This window comes from Ascaphus truei, chromosome 7 (assembly GCF_040206685.1).
Source record: "Ascaphus truei isolate aAscTru1 chromosome 7, aAscTru1.hap1, whole genome shotgun sequence".
Classification (NCBI taxonomy): domain Eukaryota; kingdom Metazoa; phylum Chordata; class Amphibia; order Anura; family Ascaphidae; genus Ascaphus; species Ascaphus truei.
The window spans coordinates 51544675-51558555 of record NC_134489.1 but is presented as its reverse complement, the minus strand read 5'-3'; positions in this window follow the sequence as shown (position 1 = coordinate 51558555).

Below are 13881 nucleotides of genomic sequence, written 5' to 3'. Positions count from 1 at the left end.
GGCCCTGACTTGATAGACACAATCTGACAACACTTTCTCCGCAAGCCCCCCCCCCCCCCACCCCCCCTGGCACTCACACCACAGCAATCCCTGCTTGCGGGCATCCCTGGAAAGGTAAAAACACAAAAATTCTTTATTGTTGCAAATTACAGGTAATGCTTTTACAACAGTTGGGTCCAAGAGCTGACACTCCTAAACCCCAAAACATGGATCAGAGGTAACCAAACAGGCTTAACCTTTATTAATGAGCCTGGACACCTCTTCACCGTCACACCCGGCATTTAATGTAAATGCTTTGGGGAAGAGCGTGAGGCCTCTGTAAGCGTCGCGCCTCCCCCAGAAAATTATGCACCCGCACCCCTGCCTTAGGGGACTTTTGCCCATTCTCTAGTCTACCAGGGCTATCAGTATACAATCTTACCTTGTATGTGCCTTCTAACCAGCCGTTATACTACTATGTACATTATCTGATTATACGACATTACTTCGTAGGCACTATCCTTTACCCAGCCTATCCCTCATTGACCACACTATTGATACTTTTTAGGTGTATGAGTGCTTCCAATCGGGGCCTTCCTGTTATCTCCACATCTAGGAGATCATCTGCCGACAGGACCTCTTCCTCCAACTATATTGCATTTTCCCCTAACCACCATTTCATTACCTATGTTGAGCAGGCATCGTCATTCTCTTCTGTTAGATTATAGATCACCTATGATTTAAACTGACATTATTTATATATATATATATATATATATATATATATATATATATATATATATATATATATATATATATATATATATATATATATATATATATATATAATTTATATATTATATACTTAACTCAGTATTATGGTTTATAAATATATATATATATATATATATATATATATATATATATATATATATATATATATATATAAACCATAATACTGAGTTAAGTTACCTCACCATAACTTAACTCAGTATTATGGTTGGCCTATCCTTTAGCTTCTTTGCATACCCAGTTAATCAACCCCACACTGATGAGACCCATTAAGGTCGAAACAGCTGTCTGCGGGTGGTTTTCTGGGTATGCACCTTAACCCTGGCTGTGCTCTAAGCTGTGACCATGCAGCAAGCTTAAGCCTATAGGGAACCATGTTAAAAATGGTTTTTGAAGCAAAAAGTGGCACTGTGTGCTCATTTGCATGTCATTTCCCAGAATCCCTTGCTGCAGTGGAAGTGCTGTGTGCTGGGTGATAATGGAGAAAGGCGGGGGTGCAGACCTGCCTAAGACATGCAGATGAGCATACAGTTGTATTTACATTTATATATATATATATATATATATATATATATATATATATATATATATATATAATCAGTTTAAATCATAGGTGATCTATAATAACAGCACAGCACTAATACTAGCAAATAAAGGGTAATGTATTAGGTCCAAGATGCAAACATAAGCCTGATGTTTCAGTCCCGAGGGGGCCTTCTTCAGGGGTTATATATAATGAATCAGCTAGAGCATGAGATGCTAAAAAACACATGTATATGTAATATAGCAAATAATAAATCAGTACTGTATTAGTATCACAAATCTATGTAATTCTTAACATCGAATATTGTTTGAAATTCATGGCTATTACATTTTTAAATGCATGGGCATCCATCTATATTATAGAATAAGTTGTAATACATGAGTTGTAATTTTTGCAAAGACTTGCTGTGATGTTCTTACTTAAGTTATCGCTAAGTCCAGATATAATGTTTATTATTCCTCATATTCTCCTTCACATTCAAGAATTTACCCTAGGTATACAGCAGAGGGTCTCTGGAGCTGAACCACTGAAATGTTAGCTCTGGGTACCCCCTGCTTCCCGAGATACATACTTCCGAAGGTGCTGCCGGTATCTCAGGAGGTTTAAAGCTCCCACGTCACGCCAGACAAAAGGAATGCTTCTTATTGTCCCACTTGACAAGGGAGTTTTAAACCTCCATATTGTTTACCATAGAGAAGACAGTACTGGGTACCTTCAGGTGTAGGTTTCACGGGAAGCAGGGCCCCCCGGGAGTTAAAATTACAGTGGAATGCCCCAATAATGGAGCTTTGTGGATCTGGGCCAAGGTGAGGTCTTACGAATGATCTATTAAGTGGCATCACTACCTTTCTTTTTGTGCTGCTAATACATCCCCATATACAATCTATCCCCTTGTTGGCTTTCCCCATTTCTTTATCACATTGCTTGCCTACTTTTAAGTCAGCTGAAAAAATGACTCCCAGCTCCCTTTCCTCTATAGTAGATGACATTATATTGCCAATAATCCTAGATTTTTGTGAGCCAGGTGCATTATTTTGTGATTTTTGGGCATTAGCTGCAACGCTCTTGCCCATTAGTCTAGTCTACCTCAATCATTAATCAGTTTGTTTACCCCTCTGGAATGTCAACTCTGTTGCAGATCATTGTGTCTTCTGCAAAAAGGCAAATTTTCCCCTCCTTGACCATTGGTAATGCCATCAATAAAGATATTAAAGAGCACCGGTCCCGGTATAAATGTCATTTTCATAAATGTAATTTACCAAAACTCCCTGTCGACAATTTCTTATCTATTCAGCCACCTTAAAAACACCATGAACTACTAAGTTTGTCACCGCATCTTTCAGCGCTTTTATATGTGTCAAATGCAGAAAACCCTCTGTCACGAGAGGCCAGGCATTTACACCTTTTTATGATGATCATTCATTGAGCAAAACCAAGAAGTAAAACAAATTGTCATTTATTCCATTGAAACAGACGTACACACAGTGGATTACAATTATACGGAGCAAAACAAACTTACTGGGGACAAATGCAAAAAAAGGGGGTGAGTGCGCAACTAAAACAAACTCCCACGTGAAGACGTGCTGGTTGAAACACAATTGGGGTGATTGGACCTTATTAGGTGTGTCACTGGAGTGCGTCTGCAGCCGTCGTGAAGGGGTGGCTCAACACCCCTGCTGCTAGAGAAGAAAAACAAAAACAAGGCGCACAACGCACATAGTGAAGTAGAGTAAAATGTATTAATCTAATAAAAAATTAAAGGTTCTGCGTACATCAAATGGTAAAAAACAAGCATTGGATTAGTGGGGTCCAATTAGCGGCAAGAGCCAAGCATGCTCAGCGGCAGCGTGGACGCAGCCTAACATTCTATGATGTGTTTCCCTGCTTGCAGAAGCAGTCAGCCTTGAAGACTGCCAATTCAATTTAATAACAGGGAATTCATATGGTAAGGTCAGCAAGTGACTCATCCTGTTATAATATTCGCTAGTAAACAGTTTGAACAGAATACTAATGAAGGAATACACTGGGTAGGTACAGAGCTGCATGATAATGGATATTAATAAGAAATTAGAGGTAGTGTTAATACAACAATCCCTCAGAAAATTGAGATGCAATGTATTTATTTTTACTATTGTTTACAGTAAAGCTAGAATTTAACCACTTTGCCTCTGAAGGGACAAGCAACACAATACATTGCAACCTCTTCTGGCAGTAAATTCGCAGCTGCATTTACTCTGAACCCTTCAGTGTACATCTGCTTTGCCCCAAAGGCGTCCGTCTTTGGGGCGCCTGATGGGGCTTCCCAAGAGCTGCTTCCCTCTGCATAGGACCAGCGTGCTAAGGGTTAACATTTGCTTGTACTTTGTGGAATGTCAACCCCACCCACTGGAATGTTAATGAGCCAAGAGGACACAAAGAACTTTGTATTCACAGCTGCATTTAATCTGAGCCCCTTCAGTGTACATCTGCATCTCCCCAAAAGGTGGACAGCCTTTGGCACAGCCAAAGGGTGTGAGCCGTTTGGTGATGTTAAAGCATCTCTATATCAATCTGAAACTCACCAGCCCTTTTATCCCCTGTACCCAATTTTCCAACTCTATCTGTCCATGAAATGTCTGCGAATTGACTGTATAACCTCTGTTCTTTTAACGTAACCATGTATTGTTATAACTCTGTGCCCAGGACATACTTGAAAACGAGAGGTAACTCTCAATGTATTATTTCCTGGTAAAACATTTTATAAATAAATAAGTAAAGGAGTTAATTGCATAAGCATATTTCTATTACTTATTTTAGAACAAAATCGTGACTATTTTTGGTACATGAATAAAAAATGAATTCTACAAGGCAGGAATCATTCTAGAGGCTGTTCCAATGTTTAATAGTTAAGCATTTAAAAAGGACATCTGCGCTGCTCTGGGTCGTTAGGAGAAGACCATCCCTTACTGTGAGTTAATGCATTTTCACAATAATATCCCATGTCATGGATCCCAAGTCTAGAAAAAGCCGCTCTGGTGAAATATCGTGAAGAAGATGCATGAACAACCTTGTTAGAAGGAGTTCAAGGAGCGAGGAATCTACTGATGAGGTATATTTCAAACAGGGTGATGGTTGAAGTATTTTTTATATTTACCATAGAATCAGAAAGTTATGCCAAGTGTGATTTTTAATGTGAAATCTCTGTGTATAACGCTGAGTTTAGAGTCGACATTTTGGAGCTCAGTTTATAAGGCCATCTTGATATCACTTAGTAAAGTTGATGTATCTTTTAGTCAATGGCAGGGAGTAAGACTCGCTTTACAGCAACGGGACTGTTCGTGCTTTTTTCTCTGAAAGAAATGGATTACCTCTCTTATGGATGGCTTCTCACTCTTCTGATCAATTTAAGAAGAGCTTGGAAAGCTTTTAAGAAGCAACACTGCACAGACATAGGTCCAAAAATCCAAATAAACCATTAAAAAAAATCTTTAGATACGTACTTCAATAATAAAAAAAAAGGGTATGGGGACACAGGGAGAGGGAGAAGGACAGAGGCAATGAGGTGGTCAAAAGGTGGATGTTGGACATGGCAGGTCTTGCTCCTAGCAGGGAAAAATCAAGTGGACATTATGGAAGACTAGATTAGAAGATACACTTGATATACTATATACCATTGGAATGCTACATCAAGTAACTAAAGTGCCAAAATAAATGTCAGGTACTTTGATTCATTGAAGCTAAAAGGTGAGTGTTCAAAATTACTCTCCAAGAATTATGTTCAATAATTTTGGAAAGCGCTAATGCATTGTTGACAGTGAGGTAACTTCCACTTGACTTGCACAATATATTTTATAATGGGGGGCATGTTCATTTAATTCTGTGTGAGGGACGAGGGTGTAAAGAGCACCAGAACTTTGCATACTTACTGTACAAACCTAGGTTTTTTACCAACTTTTTTTAATCTTTTAATGTTACCCTTGTAATCAAATTGTAATCAATGTTTGTGAAAATCTTTTGCATATACAAATTGTTAAGCCACAATATTTGTCCCTTTGTTGTTTTGTGTAAACGTATTATTCTGCCATCGTTAGCCAAAGAGATAAAGGGAAAGAACAATAACATGAACAGCTAATATTAGAATTACACGCAGCTGAAGAATAAATGTATGCATTTTTTCCAGGAAACAAATCTGAGCAAAATGTAGGGATGCTTGAATCTTGTTAATGAAACAAATTACTTTAATAAATTGCTTAAATAAACGTTTTCTTTGCCTGCAAAGCCCTTTTACCTTCAGTTTTTGACCAGATTTATGTGAACTTTAACAAGCTTATCTATTGATAAACTGATGGAAAACCTGATCAATTGGATCATACCCATGATTGCCATTAAAAACACAGGAAATATATAGGAAGCAATAATACAAGAGGCATTGTGGACATACATCTGTGCTCATTTATCAAGGTATTTCCCCCTGAATACATCAGTGATTGATTTAGGATTATGATTATATTGAGCAATGGGATGGACGAGTTATGCAATACATATGTATGATATGTATGTATGTATATCTTTTTAGAGTGTCATCCATGTACTTGGTGCTTCTGTAGAGAAATAGGGAACATGAAATAGGGAATCTTAACTGTCTGCAGTAATATATGAACAGTGCAAACCATACTCCTTGTTCCCTTAACTAATACTCATTAGGATGGGTATTATACAATTATCCTGCTCTAACTGTATCCCTCCCCAGTCCAAACAATTTCTAGCTGGGTTACACAGTTTGCAGTGCTGGGACCTCTTCTCTTTACGCACTCTCTCTAGGTGACATAGTCACATCTCTTGGGTTCAAATATCACCTCTATGCTGATGACACACAAATTTACTTTTCAACCCCTGACCTTACATCTGCGGCACCAACATTTCTGAATGTCTCTCCGCTATATCATCCTGGATGGCCCTCCGCTGACTTAAACTCAACATGTCAGAAACGGAGCTCCTCATATTTCCTTTTACTGTTGGAAGTACTATCATAGAGCCCGTCACACTCGACTCCTCTCTCACATTCCCCTTTCACATTCAAAAGGTAACTAAAACCTGTCGTTTTTTCCTCTGCAATATCACTAAGATACTCCCTTTCCTCTGTTGCTCGACTGCTAAAACTCTGACTCAGGCCCTCATTCTCTCCCGTCTCGATTACTGTAACCTCCTGCCTCTCACCTGTTTCCCCTATAAGCTATCCTAAACGCTGCTGCTAGAATCACTTTACTCTTTCCTAAACCTGTCTCAACGTCTCCCCTGCTGAAATCCCTCTCCTGGCTTTCTATCAAATCCCGTATCACACACTCAATTCTCCTCCTCACTTTTAAAGCTTTACATTCTTCTGCTCCTCCTTACATCTCAGCCCTAATTTCTCGCTATACACCACACCGACTCTTGCGTTCTGCTCAAGGATATCTTCTCCCTACCCGTTTTGTTTCTAAAGCCCTCCCCCGCCTTAAATCTTTCTCACTGAATGCCCTTCCCCGCAATATCTTTCTAGCACCCTCTCTATCCACCTTTAAGACCCACCTTAAAACACACCTGGTTAGCGAAGCATATGAGTAGCTCCGTGGCTGATACTTTACATCTCATACATAAATCTTGGCCCCTTGCAGACGCACTTACTAGAATACCCTCCTACTGTCTCTGTACGTTCTTCCTACCTACCAATTAGATTGTAAGCTCTTCGGAGCAGGGGCTTCTTTTCCTAAATGTTGCTTTTATTTTCCATTATGTGTTAATTGTACTATTTGTTATTTATATGATTGTCATGTGTATTACTGCTGTGAAGCGCTATGTACATTAATGGCGCTATATAAATAAAGACATACATACTCTTAGTCCATGCTCTTCTAACCAGGGAGGCAATAAAGATATGGGGAAGAGTGAGGCGGGGGGTGGGGGCTCTGGCTGTGCAACTTTTTATTGAACACCATGACATCAGACAATTGGGAAGAACCAGAGGAAAGCAAACCCCTCACAAGTCTCGGCTCACCATATTTACAAAGTAACTGCTACCAATTATTTTAAAATACTAACAGATGGCTCAGTTTAAAAAAAGCCATCAATTACCCAGATGTAACCCCTTAAACATGTCACTGCCAGACTTCCGGGTTACGGTTATCCAAGATGTCCGCTTGCACCTAGCACTTCATTTGGGCCTTTAGAGAATCTGTAGCCATCCCAGCACGAATTGGCTCAAAAAGCCTGTGGAAGCATAGCGGTGGCTAGCCCAGACTAGGGGCTCTTCAACCAGGGGTGTATTGTCACTGTGACCCCTTGCCCTGGAAGTACCAGAGAAATATAGTATAAAGAGGCTGAAGCCTGACATCCAACGAGGCATGCCTAACTCTAGGGATAAGGCAGAGGTTCCCTTACTGCACTAACACACCCCTGACACAGTCAGCGAGGCCCATCTCCCCTACCTGTTGCTGTCAGGTGAGTGCTTGCGGGGAACTGCGTTGGTCACCTTCACGCAGGAGCTCTAGCAACAGGGCGGCAGCAGGAAGAGTCCTGGCAGTGCGCGGGCGATGGACATTTGGCTGGCCTGGGAACAGGGGGGCAGAGAACATATCGCTGGGAGCATCCATGGACCTGCTTGCGCCCGCCGCGTGACGCTGCTGGTATGTGAGTGAGGAGAACCGTCAGAGTGCACTCCACCACCCCCCTCCCGAAAGTGCCATGTGGGCTGGAACTCGGAAAGTCTGCGGTGAAGGGGATTCCCCATGGAGGGAGACAGTCGCTGAGAGGCCTAATCCCATCACAAGGCCCTGAGAGAGCTGCATGTAAGGGGAGCTGATATACACCACAGAGCACTACAGACCAAAGGAGTCCCACTTAAAGGGCCGTACACAACTATAGCATTACTCTATAACACATAAAAAGAAGAAGAAGCAGGCACACGGTCTTACTCAAAAGGAGGTTTAATATGCCATAAAGTCCAACGTTTCGGCAGTCAAATACTGCCTTTCTCAAGGTGAAGGTAGCCTTCACCTTGAGAAAGGCAGTATTTGACTGCCGAAACGTTGGACTTTATGGCATATTAAACCTCCTTTTGAGTAAGACCGTGTGCCTGCTTCTTCTTCTTTGTACTGGAACATTTGGGACTACAGGAGCTCCCCAGGACCAGCGCACCGGCAGCTAAGTACCCCACCTCTATTACCATTGATATTGAGTGCGTGTCTCATCCTCTGTTTATCTATAACACATAAAGACATACAAAAACACATCAGGCACAGTTGCATTTTCACACTTTTCTGACCAGGCGGCTTACCTCAGACCTGTGGCCTAATGGACAGAGAAATTAAGAAGATGGAAGGTGAGGACGCATGACTCCCCTGCTCCCTCTTGTCAGAAAAGCACCAATTTAAATTCCCATCTAGTGGCTAAACATGTAATTGAACACATCGTTTGGAGTTTTAACTCCTAATAGACTGCTAAATTACTATTCACTGTAAACTGGGCACCAACTGTAAGAAATCAGGGAACACGTCCTTTGCGACATGTTCCCTCCTTACCTGCTGCTGCGGCCATTGTTCCTGCCCATGCGTGCACCCCCGCTCTCATTACAGAGCGCGCGCACTCCTGCGGCTCTTCTAGCTGTCGCAGGGAACCTGGCTCCGCCTCTCGTTTTGTCGCGCGTCCCTCCCGCGCGGCGCGCACACGCAATGACGTGCAACGATCCCCAGTTGCGTTGCAAGTACTCCCATGCCTGCCTTGTTCTCCTGCAGCCTATCCCAGCCTCTACTGGGGTCACGCCTACGCTCCGCCCCCTGTCCTCATCGGCTGTCCTCCCTTTAAGTACTTTCTCTCAGTCTTTGCTCAGCATAATTCTATGTAGCCTCGAAGACGCTCACTCCAGTTTGTGCTTTGCTCTAAGTTTGTCTTGCAGTTAACCTCTTGTGTACTGACCCAGCTTGTTTGTGGACCCTTCTGGATTTTTGGACTTTGGCTTACCCTCAGCTATGGCGATCTCTCCTACGCTCGAACACGGCATACAGACTCGGACTACTCTACTCTCTACAATCCCAGACCACGACTTACAGAGCCCTACTATCCTGCTCTCTCCAATCCTAGGACCCGGCAAGTATACCGCATCTCCTACACTCTCCAACCCAGACCTGGCTACGCTAAACTATCCGCCTTCCAGACATGCCTCCGCTGCTGCGGGTGTGTGGTGTTATACCTTTCCACCTCAGTGCCGGGATCTTGTCTTGTTTGTGGGCAGCTCGAGCGTTACCCCAACATAAAGGGCTCAAAGAGTGGAGAAAGCGAGAGGGGAAAAAAAGACACACCAAAATCCACTGACCCCACCTGTACACCTGAACCGGAACCGGACCAGCTGAACAAATCAAAATCTGCAGAGACAAATGAACACATCTGTAAGGGAGTGAAGAGGTTAACTCCCTTTGCAAGGCCCAGGAGACTGCACTGGTGTCATGTTTCCTGAATGGGGTGTGTGAAACTCCTGATTGAGCAGGGAATAAAAGGTAGGAAGTAGCTGCTTTTCAGTATCCCTGTTTGAGTCTCTGTTAGAGGAACACAGATAAGGGAGCTCCCACCCGCAGAGATCCAGGCTTTGTTCACCAGAGGGCTTGACCTGGGAACAGTGAGGAACCCAAAACCCCATACAGCAGAGAAGCCTGCAGAGAGATAGGGTAAATGACTCCCTGACTTGCTGAAGGAGCTACATGGAGACCTAGTGAAGGATCCCCTACAAATATACCAGATAAGGACTAAATAATAATACTTCTGTTCCTAAAGTCTCTTTATTTTGTTTGCATATAATAGTGCATGTTTTGGGCTAGCAACCAGCTTAGCTGGCGGCCCTGTTAGAAAGGGCTGGAGTGTTTAGTTAGTTTCCCTAAAGGGAATAGGATTTTATGTTTTGTGTTTTGCCTTAAAGGGGCAGTGTCCCCCAATGTGTTGTTGTCTTGTGGAGAATACTACTGATTGTAGGGAACTCCAAATTTACTACAGCCCAAGAAAACTCAGTTTTCATGACTTGGGCGAGTAGAGGACTTGTTCGTGGCGCAAAACAGGTCAACACATTTTCCCAACCTTCCAACAACTCAGAGAAAGATATCAATTACTAAATAAACACTTCTTTGTTACTTACAGTTGAGACATTGTGATTTTCTTGTTGAGGGAACATCCATCCCTATTAGAACACAATGCCTTGGAGTCAGGTCTTCAGATCTCTATTCAAATGGGTTTTACCTCTAAACTTATATATACCGCACTTGTGGAGACCAGTACTTAGGTCTCTGGAGTCTCTTATTGGTCAAGTGTCAGACGGTCTTCCCTGATCTGATAGATCAAGAGGTCCTGGTCGGAGGCTACGGGAGTGTCCGTTCCATTATTGTGGATGCCAATTTGAGGGAACTGCAGATTAAGATATTGAACCAGGCATTCCACACCCCAACAGAACTAAACAAATTCCAACACATTTCTCCAATTGGGTCTACAAAGTGCGTCAGTTCCAGTGCCAATATCTCACACTGCCTGTGGTACTGCAGTACTGCAGAGAAATAAAGAAATTCTGGGATAAAACCGTAAGGTTTCTAAACAAACTGCTAAAAACAAAGCTTCCCTGTGACTTTAAACAAATGTTATTTGGATATGTGGAAGGCTGGAATACTTTGATGGTCAGTTTGCCGCAGCTGGCAGGAATGTTTCTCCTTTTAGCACGCAAGATGATTCTGGTGAACAGGCTAAAAGCATATACTCCAACAACTGGACAATTAGAATCTTATCTGTTCACAGTTAAAATGAGGGAAAATTCGACTCATTTGGAGACCGTATGAAAAGAACAGATACATTTCTGAGTAAATGGAAACCCTTTTTGGATACACTGTCTCCCGATACATTTAAGGAGGTTATCGGCCCCTTTGGATATTCAGACTGGGTGTCCACTGCACTGCTGCACAGGTCTTGGGATAGACTAAAGGGACTATAGGGTGTTGCGCATGGAGGAGTCTGCGGCAAGATGCGTGGACCTGCAGAGGCCTTTCTTTCCTTTCGTCTTTCTCTGTTTCTCTCTATCCCCTTTTCTCTATCTCGCCCCCTCTCCCCCCGTTCCCCATCATCATTATTTTTATCATTTAAAGTTCAACATTCACTAAAAAATATAAAATGCTATGAGCTTGGTTGCCGGGATTTTCACTATGTTTTGCTCATTCTTTGTTGTAACCGTGCTTGCAGACAATAAAGAAATGTTTTAAAAAAAACAAAAACATGTCACTGCCATTAGTACACTTTGGTCCTAGGAGAGATTGCTCCTTTAATACATAGACTATACGTGTAAGAACTACATGGCAGAGGGCCCAGGAACACATTTTCTGCAAGCTAAAACTTTTTAGACAAGCTTGGTGTTTAAAGCTAATAACATAAAGATTTATTCAAGCAAAACCCTTTTAGAGGAGGATCCCTCAGGTGTGTGTAGGCGGGTGGCACTCTTGCAGCCTGTATACTGAGAAGTGTGTGCTGTATGAGAGTGGTCGAGCAATCTTCATCACGCTGCCCTTACCAATGTAATAAACATTACATTGGCAGGAACACCTTTACTCGGAAAAAGTGTAAGGTGATCTCTATCCTAAGGTTTCTCCATCCTTGGCCTTTCTTTTGAGACAACTAAGTTGGGTGTTTTGTTAATGTGAATAAGGGTTTTGAAAGGCAAGACTCATCTAGAACCAAAATGAACTAATGGCAGTGGTGTGTTTAAAGTGTTAAAACTACTGTACGTAATTGTAGAAAATAAAATCCGCTCTGGTGCTGTCCCATATAAAAATCATCACAACTTGATACCAAGTGCAGTCTTCAGTAGGATAACTCCAATTAACTCCTGTGTAGTGAGCTCTCACAAGGTGATACACAAACCGAGAACGCAGTGAATGGGTGTAAAGTATAAATCTATTGGAAAAAGTCCTACGTAGGACTACATGATATTCCAACAGTGCAAAATACAAGTGAAAGAACTTACAATATGATGATAAAACAAATGGGTGAGAATCAGGACCCGTAGAAACGGATGCTGTTGGAGTAAATGCTGGGTCCGGACTGCTTTCTGTCACCTGAGCCCAAAGTATCTCCTTACAGGTATGGTCCACCACCAATAGCGTGCAACAAACCCACATGACCTCTACATGTTTCGCACAGCATGCTTCGTCAGGAGCCCTCGTGGACCTGGTTCTAACTCATTTGTTTTATCATCATATTGTAAGTCCTTTCACTTGTATTTTGCACTGTTGGAATATCATGTAGTCCTACATAGGACTTTTTCCAATACATTTATACTTTACACCCATTCACTGTACGTTTTCTGTTAAAACTAGGTGACTAATGCCTATTTTTTGTTTAAAGATATGTATTTTATAAATATATTTTTTAAACAGTTAATATTTCTCCACTAATCAGATGTTTTGACATTTAATATGACCTTTATCTGTGAAATTGTTTGCAGAAAGTCCTTTCGTACAAAATGTTTGTGTCTGGTTATACCCACTAACAGTTTCACATTGCATAGTCAGTAACCAACCTCACACAGAGACCCAAAAGGTCGAAACAGCTGTCTGTGAATAGGTTTAATGACTATGCACTTCTTTAACCCAGGCTGTACTCAAAAAGCTGTGTAATGCTGCAGGCATAAGCGTATAGGGGTCCATGTTAAAATGGATAAGATGCAAAAAGTGGCACACAGAGTGATCATTTGCTTGTCATTACCCACATTGTACACCAAGAGACATGTGAATGTGCTCACAAGTGGTATTTTTATTTGCTGTACACCATTCTTTTTGAAAGCCAGAATAAGACAAACAAGTTAAAGGAGCACTTCTCCCCTGGGGACCCCCTTGTTTCGGAGATTATGGGAATGCTAGAGACGGAACTTCCTGGTTGTTTAAATCCCTTGTCAGGCCACGTACCATGGGAGATTTAAACCTCAATTTTGTTTACCCTGGTGGGGACAGTACCGGCACTGTGTATCTTGAGAACAAGGGGGTCTCTGGAGCTGAAATTAATGTGTTTCAGCTCCAGACCCCCTGCCCCCCACCCATTAAAAAAAAAAAAAGTAGTAGTGGGAGCTTTAAGATTTTAATATAATAGGTAACTGGTGTTATAACTGGTGTTACCCTCCCTGCCCGGCTTCTAGGGAGATTACATCGGTGCACTGTGTGTGGCTCCCCAGTATGTGTTACATTGACTCAGGGTGCTGGATGCAGGCGCCTGTGCGATGAGGCAGCAAAGTTAGATGCAGGGACTTTTGTAGTATAAGTCTTTTATTCATGTCCCCAGCAACGCGGACTGCTCACACGCACGACAATATTGAACTGGTTTTATAACTGATGTACATAAATACGGTGCCTCCATTAGTGCCCACTCGTAACACTCAAATGGAGGTGCATTGATTTATTTGCTCAACTTGTGTGGGACCCGGCCCCCCTTTGTTGCTTTGGAATTATTACCCGTTACACTAGGCCCATACGTGTATCCTGGTGGGTTCTTTGGAAGTGACCTTTGGCCTGTTTGGGAACTGCCACTTCCATAAGAGA